Source organism: Chlamydotis macqueenii, chromosome 2 (assembly GCF_036417535.1).
Source record: "Chlamydotis macqueenii isolate bChlMac1 chromosome 2, bChlMac1.mat, whole genome shotgun sequence".
NCBI lineage: Eukaryota > Metazoa > Chordata > Aves > Otidiformes > Otididae > Chlamydotis > Chlamydotis macqueenii.
Window position 1 is genome coordinate 73,745,726 of NC_141557.1, and position 9,932 is coordinate 73,755,657.

General features: G+C 41.4%; 1 protein-coding gene across 3 annotated transcripts in view; it reads right to left on the reverse strand.

Annotated features, from left to right (window-relative positions):
- EXOC2 (exocyst complex component 2) overlaps window positions 1-9,496 on the reverse strand; it is a 135,433-nt gene extending 125,937 nt beyond the window's left edge. For 2 of the 3 annotated variants that reach the window (XM_086740287.1, XM_086740285.1), the window contains exon 1: window positions 9,422-9,489. The gene's annotated coding sequence lies outside the window, so the exon portion shown is untranslated. Of the gene's footprint in view, window positions 1-9,417 lie in introns of all 3 variants that reach the window. The other variant, XM_086740286.1, reaches the window with a different exon arrangement.
- Between the last annotated feature and the right edge of the window lie 436 nt (window positions 9,497-9,932).

Below are 9,932 nucleotides of genomic sequence, written 5' to 3' on the forward strand. Positions count from 1 at the left end.
CTCGGAAGACAAGTAACAATCTGGTGCCACCTTACAATTTTCACCAGTGGAAAAATTAGCAGTTGAAATGTTTTAAACAGGAGTTTCTGACTTCTAAAAGAAGACAGCTAGTTTATTCCAGTGACTTAAAATTTAGTTAAGTTAAAGTATTCAGCAGTACTTTGTCACAGACACTGAACTTAAAAGACTCGCTCAGAGGAAGACAGACTCAAGGTCAATGCAAGTGCCATGGTCATCTAGCAAAGGGAATCTAAGCTGTCAAGAAGCGAGGAAAGAAAAATCCTATTTGTAATCACTGAGAAAGTCTCAGCTACAAGCAAGCATGCAAGTCATCAGGCACCAAGTATTTATTTGTTCTTACTCATATATATGTGACAGAACACAATTTTTAAAAATTTGAGGCAGGAACAGCAGGAATGACCAAAGCACCACCCACGTTCAAATCACAGTATGCCTCCGATGTTGCTGTTTACTTTTTTAAAAAACAAACCAACCTGAAACCAGTAGGTGAGGTACTCTTATCACACTAACATCACGGCATTAAATGCGTTCCCAATTAACAGATTCACGAAACATCCTTTTTTAAACAAGCAATAAATACTCGGACTCCAGAACCTATGCGATGGCCTTTTCACCTTAAACTACACAAACTTGTGCTTCTACTAAATAAATCTAATTATTTGACTTCACTAGAAAACCCAAAGAGTCCCCCGAGTACAACACACTATTATAGAGTCAATGAAGGGACAAAGCAAACAACCCCAAGAAGGGTGACAAAGTATGTCATGTTTGTCCTCAAAACCATTACAAAATGATGAAAAACACTATTGCAACCTGTTCTGTGCTTTATCTTCCCAACAATATAAATTCAGACAGACAATCTCCATAAACCAAGATTTAAAAGCATCCAAAAAGCAGCACTGTGAAAATAACTGACATTTATTAACCCCTCTGGAGATCTTCAGTGCCCTAGCATTTCCACAGCCTTCAACACTGCATTAATAATACAAAGTCCATTCCTGCACGCCTGCCAGAAAAGACTGGGAAGTGAATAAGCTAAACAATGCTGAAATTCCAAGTGATATTAAGAATCTATGCATGTTTATTTAAATAATAAAAGAAGACTTGTCAATTTAAACAAGAAGTGCTCACAAATCTTACATTCGGGGGAAAAAAACTCCTCAAAACACCACTAAGCTACTTATAATGAAAAGATGAACAAACATAAAAAAGGGAGTAATTTCACTGTCACACAGAAAAAACAAAGCCTCATTTGTCTTGCCCCGTCATATCCGGCATGTTGGTTCAAGCCAATATTAACAATGACAAACATGTTAACCTACACGACAATGTTACATGCCAAAAATCGGTTTCAGTTTGCGAAGATGTGCAAGTTTTGCGATGGAGAGGGCAAACGACAAAGAAGAAAAGATTTGGGGTGATAAGTGAATAATATGATACCCTTCTCTTTTTAAAAGGGCTCTTGAGTATTCCAATCAGTTATGAAGGGTGTAGTAGAGATTTTACTGTTGGGATAGCCAAGGTGTGAAAGCAGAACTGTTGTGCCTGTTACAACAGCCATACTTGCGTTTTTCCTCAGTATCTCAGAGGTCCTGCTTTCCATAACCCAGCAAGGTACATCTTCATGGCTATATATCTTGACAGAATGAAAGCAAAATAAGCACAGCACTCAGTGATGCCATTAACATTTCTGAGTCAGAAGGGATTAAAAGGCCGGACCCGAGGCAGATGCTGCCAGAACCCTCAGCAGAGGAGTTCAGCGCCCGTTGCAGCCGGCGCTTGCAGCTGCGAGGGATTGACACTGCTAACTGTGGAACCCAGCTCAGGAGAAACTCCGGGCACAGTTCCGGCATCCGAAATAAATTAAAGTAAACAGTGTTGCTCTCTCTCTCATCCACCCTGTTAGCAGCCTCTCGGTTGAGCCGGAGACCACACACCCAGACCACACAGCACCAGCTGAACTCACTCGCACGCAACATCTAGAAGCTGTCACTCTGCTGAGGTACGAGGAGGGAAAAGGGGGGCAGGAGGGCGAGTGTGTGTGTGTGTGTGTGTATTTAGAAAAGCTGCTTGCTCTCTCCTCCTATCATTACAACTGGTTATGTTTTGTGTGGTTGGGAAGGAGGGAAAGAAAGGAGGGATAAAAAAAAAAAAGACCTATAAACCTCACTAAGAAAACATACTGGTCTTGGCCTTTTGTAGTAATGATTTGCACTCCTCCTGTACTAGTTTAGTAGCTGATGAAGGGCTCACAAAGCATCCATTTAACATCAATTAACCTTCTATCTATCACATGTCAAAAAAAAAAAAAAAACAAACCAAAACCAAACAACCTAGACTAGTATAAATCCATTTCCTTGTACATATTAAATGATGGCATCTTATCAGTCATGAGGTACAGCATACCTATACACTGATGTATTTTTACATTAGGAATTTTGACACTGTATTTATTTGGGGAGAGGAGAGATTCCTCACAGAGAACAATTAACTGCGTAAATGCTCTTACAACATCAAAAGGCCATATTTTTCCGTAAAATGAAGTTTTGTTCATCAGCATCTTACACCACAAACAACCTGAAAGAAATTAATGAGCCTACTTGTAACACTGAGTTTGTGACCCATCAGCAAGAAGTAAAAATAGCAAACCTCTAAAAAACAGATTAAAAAGAACTTAATCTATAATACAGATTAACAGAGACTTTTAAAATGGGAAATGCGGCAGAAATTCTTTGCTTCTTTTAGTTCAGAAAATCATTTCATATGCCAATTACATCACCTGTTCAAACACGAAAAGCAAACAAAACCTTTGAAGAATTTTAAGATCTATTTTAGCCAGTCTACTCTTCAAAAAAAAAAAAAAATTTCCTTCCCGCCAGTCTGCTACCACAAACACACATACCTCCTCCATCAAACTCACCAGCACACAAATTTAATTTAATCCGCATACACAAACTAAACAGCCCAGAACCACACAGACACATTTTCACCTCAGCTCAAAATCTATTTACCTAAGTGACAATGACAATTTCCAAGTGGCACTAGCAAATAAAACCACCAATACTACAATAATCCAAATGTCAATATTAGCTCTATAAACTTGCATTAGGATATTTTTGTAGGGGAAAATATTAAGAAAAAATTCCTAATAATACCTCACATCACCAAATATATTTTTTAAAAAGTTAGCTTTAGAGTTCCATAACTTCACACTGAAAATAAATTATTACCCCATTTCATTAATTAGGTCTACGTACTGGTTTATACCAGTTCTTGAATGAGCCCTTTTGCTAGTATATTCAATGCTACAGCACCTATTCATTAACAAGACTCAAGTTAAACCAATTTAAGTTTTCTGAACATCTGTTCTGGTCATACCGAATTGGCTAGAAGAGGGCGACAGCGTAGAAGAAAATGTAATTTAAGAAAGTCTGAACACAGATGTTTCTCCACAAAATTTCTGCTATTTTCATTATAAATTGCATTACAACTCCCCAAAAATTAAGTCATCCACTTGGTTAAAAGCTTCTGTATTTATTATGTGACACATCACTATAATCTAGCAACACTGTGAAGAAAAGCCTTAAACATTTATATATAAACATATATATATATATATATATATATAAAGTCAACTCTGCTTTACACAAAACCATATCACAGATGGCCATAAATCTCCCATTAATTTTTAAATTCTCACAAAGTACATGCTTTCCTACATCTGCTTCTATCTCCAACATCCAGCAAAGTTTACTTCATCTAGAAGTCATTCTCCTTACTGTCCTCCAGTTAAACCATTCATCTCTCTTTTGTTCTAAAGTTATTAATCATTTTCTGTGCATTATTTTAGTTATTAGGAAAATGGTAAAGAATCTTAATACCCTCATCATCCCTCTACTTTACGTTACTCAAGGGCAGAAATTCAAAAACAATACTTCAAGCATCAAAAACTTTCAAATATGTTTATGCAAATGCATTCAGAAAGATCCAGAAGTTCAGAAAAATAAACCAAATAAATCCCAATGGGACAGGAATTTTTTTTTCTAGAGAAAAGAAACAAGACATCATAGATTTTTTTTTTTAAGCCCTGTAACTACACACAATATTCTTTATAAAAACCACTGCAATCACATAGTTCACACTATGAAGCTGAAGTTTTAACATGGGTTCCCATAGGTAGGATCGCAACACTAAATTTAACATTTGCCGTGTGACTTTTTTGGCAGTTCCTTTTGTTTCAAAAATATTTAAAGGATGAGACATGCACTTGTGTTACCAAGATGCCGGTATTTTTCACATTCCCTCCAAAGCACCTCTTTCTGGTCCCTGTTCAGGGAAGTACTCAAGCCATACACTATAGCATCTTTCTCTATCCACATGGTCAAACATCCGCTCAAGTATTTCACTGCCTGAGAGCCTGCGTGTCCAGGTATTTTTCTGGCATATTTCAGCCTGCCTCTGCCTCACATACTCTCAATCCTCATTTCCACTCATCCACCTAAAATCCCACCTCCTGTGCAGAAATATCATTCTTTCAGAGGAGTGAAGTGGTCTCGTGAAAAACAGAAGTTCCCCTGCCTTCTATGCCGATGAAAAGGAAACACAAGAAAAACCCATCAACTATATACATAGCTCCTGTAACTTTCTGCCAAAAATCTAATGTTCGGTTTTCCAGCAAGAAGCAAGGTACTCATGTCAAAACCACAGTGAGATCTGGAGAGTCACAAGACTCAAACTTCTTAAATAGGAAATTTAAAGTCACTGCTTTTTGAATTGACGTATTTTAGGATTATCTCAAAAAATCAGTTTAGTTTGTCCTCGATACAAAAGTGGGCATTTAAAAATGAACTTTTGCTTAGCACAGCCCTAAATCTTTAACTACTGAAGGCTTTTTAATGAACTTCCAAATACAGAGTACATTGCTTTCGGGTTATCCAGAAAGTGAAACAGAAAATACAAGTCTAAATATACCTAAAAATCACTGCTTTGTATTGTAATCTGATCCACAGACACTTTTACTCTGCCAGAGTCCCCACTGGCTTCTGCATAACATAGCCTAAGGTCTGCCTTTGAGAATTATATTGAAAATCTGAGAATCTGTAGTTCTTTTAAGGTCAAGAGAAAAACCAGACCCATTAAGAGGCTGCTGTCTCAGAAATTTTGTTTGCCTTAAAAACAAACCAAACAAAATTAGAAAGGAAACACAGACTTTCACACTCATCACTGAGTGTAAACATAGCATTTTCTATTAAAAATGCTGAATATACTGTCTGCAGCGATTGATTAACAACCTCTGCGGTCAAAAAAAAGGCTACACAGACCAATTTCCTTTTGAAGAAAAAGAACTAAATACTTCCAAAATAATATTAAAACTACAACTACAAACAATTTCTCCAGAGGAGGGAGGGGAAGTGTTTGAAATACTCAATACTTAGCTTACCTTTCCCTATGCAAAGTGCGTAATATACCAGTCACACAATTAATCCTTATTTTCAGGCATTTCTCTCATTACTCAGTTTCTAGGAAAACTGCTTCACGTTCCTTCCTTCCTTCCACCCCCTCCCCGCCCCAGAAGATCACAATGAGTTCTCCCTCCCATCCTTCCCTCTTTCTCCAACTTTTGACATTGGGAGAACAATCCAATTGCTTCTGAACTGAAATACTGACAGGAATTCTAGAAAATAGTTTTCAGGTTAAGGTACAAAAATTTTAATCATCTTTATTTTTAAATTCGTGCTTTGCAAGCTATAAACACAGATCTTTGCTTTCATGTTCAGTGTAAAATAAGAAACATCAATCTGACTTGACCACACTACACATGTGCTGTGTAATCATCCCTCATCCTACAAGCACCTTTACAAACAAGATTTACCCCATTACCAAGCAACGTATTTCTCCCCTGGTAATTTGAAAGTAATTTGAAAGACAACGTTGCACAGCACAGATTTACAGAATGTAGGTGGTCCAAGACAGAGGTCAAAGTTAAGCTGAAGAGCCAACATCTGAATTCCGCTAAAAGATTTTAATTTAGCTGTTTTCAGATAGCAAACCTTCAGAGTACTTTTAAGCACAGCAGCAGATTCCACTCTTACCGAAAAGCTCACATAGAAAATAAATTCACTGTAACATGTACAGCCTTCTGAGTATTATTTTCCAGTCCCTCATTGTAAAATGAAGTACTACTAATTTCTCCTGTGGAAGATTTTCTGTGCCTGCTTGCATAACTAAGTAGTGATGCACAGCCATTCAAAATACATGCAGGTAGTGTCTGTCTGTGCTTCACAGGCTGTTTTGTCCTGGAGTACAAAGCTGTAACTGTAGATTATTTCATAGATACCTCCAATAGCTGTCAGAATCCATGTTTTTAAGGACACCTTTTCTATTGTCATCTGTCTTCATCCTATTGAGATATTACTTTCTTCTTTTCTCTTTTTTTTTTTTTTTGCCTTTTCTTTCAAGTGAAGTAGGGAAGCAGAGAAGCACAGAATAAACAGAATTAAAATAACTGATGTTTAGTTTCAAGTACAGTGCTTAAAACTTACTGGATTTACAGCTAAACATATCAGTACATAGAAGGAAATTGATTAACTATGGTTTAACATAACATATCTAGAAGTTTTCATCACTAAAAGAGGTCAGTGGCCTCTGCACTTCTAGTCAAACCACTTATTTTGCTTTACTCCAGCTTCACCATGAGGAGTAGCATAATAAAGAATGGACTGTATCAGTGGATATGGTGTCTTTTTAATATGACCTCAGGAAAACAACTGGTGGATTACATATTTTAACTTCTTTATTGTTTGTTTTTGCCTCAAATGCTCTCAACACTTAGCAAAAAAAAAAAAAAAAAAAAAAAAGCAACAACAACAACAAAAAAAACAACAACCAAACCCATAAACCTCTGCTCATTCACAAGAAATCCTGCAACGCAAAAAAAAAAAAAATTCTGAGTACTACAGATTCAAAAATACTTAGTGAACAGTGCCTTTTCTATTGAAGATGAAACAGTTTCTCCACACAAGATCCACTGCTCAAAGGTGGTAAATATTTTCCTTTAAAGGCTTTTTTTTTTTTTTAAGTTCTTGACTTAGAACTTTAAGGGGTTTTTTAGAATTCATTTGAAATGCCTGTTAACTTAGACTGCTATTAAGCATTAATATGTGATAAAGTACTCACATCATTAAAAAAAACCCACCTATCAAGTCTGTAAAAATATTATAATTTATTAAACGAAGGTCATGAAAACACAAGACAACTTTACCTTTTGTTTAAAAAGAACAGCACAAGTTTGATTTGTAACATGCTTTTAATTAAATAGTTTCACCTCTGACACATACTAAGAAAAGTTACATTTTCCGCATAGAAAAAAAACCCTTACCATTACAATGTAAATTAATGCTATTTTCACTGAGATAAGTCAGACCAGTATAGTGAAAATCATTGCATCCTGTTTTAAATGATATTTAAGACAACAGAAATCCTGTACAAGTAAAAAAGTTGTCTGAGGGTGGGCATAAATCACCAAAACTGTAAACTAAGCTATCCATGGGAAAGAAAGCAGCAGCAGGACATGCCTTTTGCCGCTTCTTGCTGGGTCAGTGCAAGCTGTGATAGACACTATAGAAACACAGAACCAAGAATTATAGAGCTTTTCTTCTTCAGGTAAGCAAAAGGTAAAGCAAGAGAACAGACCTGTTTTCCTAAGCCACAAGTTTGTTTATTTGCAATTTACAATAAAAAAACCCAAACAAACAGAAGCCCTTTAACTGTTTTGACAACTTTATCAAAAGCAAAAACCAAACAAAGTTTACAGTAATGAAATGTACACAAACTAGTAAAGGAGAAAAGAGACTGTTTACTTATTTTAACAATGATCAGAAAGCCTGGAAAGTTGAAGTGAGATTATGATTTCAAACTAAACTTTTAAGATCAAATACCTGTAGTTTAGATTTAATATGATGTTCTGTTAGAGCCAAAATGGCTTAGTATTTCACTTGCTTTCAACGCAGCTTTCAAGTGTATGGCTAGAAGCTGTTAATCCACAATGAGCAAGCAAACTGCAGGAAATAGAGAAAGCGGGGGCGTGGTCAGGGAAAAGAGAGAAGGAAAAGCTGACAGTGTAGAAGAAATGCTATTTTGAAAACCAATAAAACTGGGCAGAATGGTAAATTCCCTTTTGGAAACAGGACCATCCCCAATTTCGGACATCTATTCCCCTTGATAAGAGATCCTTTTCAGGTTTCTAATTAAGATTTAGAAGAGGCAAGGAAGGAAGATTTTTGGTCACCCAGTTCATGGACCCTTCTGGACTGCAAGGCAGCAACCATCTCCCAACCAGTATATGTTATTTTGATTCATTCCACTTTTCTTACTATGGTACTTTCTTATTGTACTTGCCCAAGTACACATTCATTCTGGGGAGTTATTTCTGAAATTACAGTAGCACTGAATCTGAAGGTAAAAAAAAACAGACCTGCAAGTAACCGGCTTTTCAGAGGTCAGACCTCGCCTCTCCCTGCTTATTTTCCCCACTCCCCCACCCAGCACACCCACACGCAAACACTTCATTGAGCCGAACGATTTAAGACAGCTCTAGACCAGCCCCTTTGCACCCTATAGCCAAGCGGGCCCAGAAGCTCTCGACAGACCGCCGTCAGCGAGAAGAAACGAAGGCAAAAGCCGCCGAACCGCTGCCCTGCCCGCTGGCTCGCAGGGCCAGCCCCAGCAGCGCCGACAAGGCCGCCCCTCGCCAGCCGGGACACCGCGCTCCCCGGCCCCAGCGCAGCCTCTCGCCGCCGCCCGCCCCCAGCCCGCAGGACACCGTGTGCTACCCCCGGGGCGGCTCACAGGTGACAGGGAACCCCGCCTTGCGCTGCCAGAGGTGCCCCGCCTCCAGACAGGGGAGCCGGGGGAGGAGGCAAAGGGAGCTGCCGCAGCCGGGAAAGCCCCCACCTCCTTCCCCCGCCAGCCCGCTCGGCGCCCAGTCCCCGGCTCCCCCAGCGCCCCCCCGGCCGCGGGGGGACGAGCGGGGAGGCCACCGGTCCCGGCGGTGCCAGGCCGGTCCCGGCAGGTGCCTCCAGGGAGGCTGCGGAGGGGCCGCGAAGGGTGAGGTGGCAGGAAGCCAGTGAGACACCCCCCGCCCCCCTCCCGCCCTGCGCCCCGACAGCCGTCCGTCCGTCCGTCCCGGGGCAAAGGCGGGGCCTGGGACGCGACACTCGGCCCCGCCCGGCGGGCGGCAGCCTCGACCCCCCGGGGAGCGCGGGAGGAAGAAGAAGGGGGGAGGGGGAGGCCGAAGGGAGGGGGACAGCCTCCGTCCCGGGGAATGGGGAAGGAGCCGGAGCTGCCCCGCTGAGAGCTGGCGGAGGAAGAGCGGGGCGGGAGGCCAGAGACTGTCACTCACCGGCCGCTGCCGCCGCCGCCGCCTTCGTATCCGGCACCTGGGGCAGCTCCGCTCCCAGCAGCGCCTCCGCGTCCGGCGGGCACAGCCGCCTCCAGCCGCTGCCCGAGAAAATCGATGGAGCGCAGAGCAATCGAGGGGAAGGAAACCGCTGCCGGCTGCCGCCGTGCCCCCGAGCCCCGCACGCATGCGCGTTCCCTGCCGCCTCCATCTCACGGGTGGGCGGGAAGCCGTAAAGGCGGCGGCGACGCCTGGAGTTGGTCGCCGCGTGGAAAAGGACCAAGGGAAAAGTCGCATCATAATAACAATGGTGACAGCAACAAGGACAGTGACAAGAATAATAACAAATGATAATAAAACCATCCCTGCGTGCTGTATGGAGGTCCCTGAGCGGCAGCGCAGGGAGCCCCGTGCTGCGGCCTGCGTGGGTGCCTGGGGGCGCCTGCTGCCGTCGTGGGCAGGGGAAGGCAGCGTGCGTGACAGGGAAGGGCCCAGGCACGAGCAGGTGAATGGT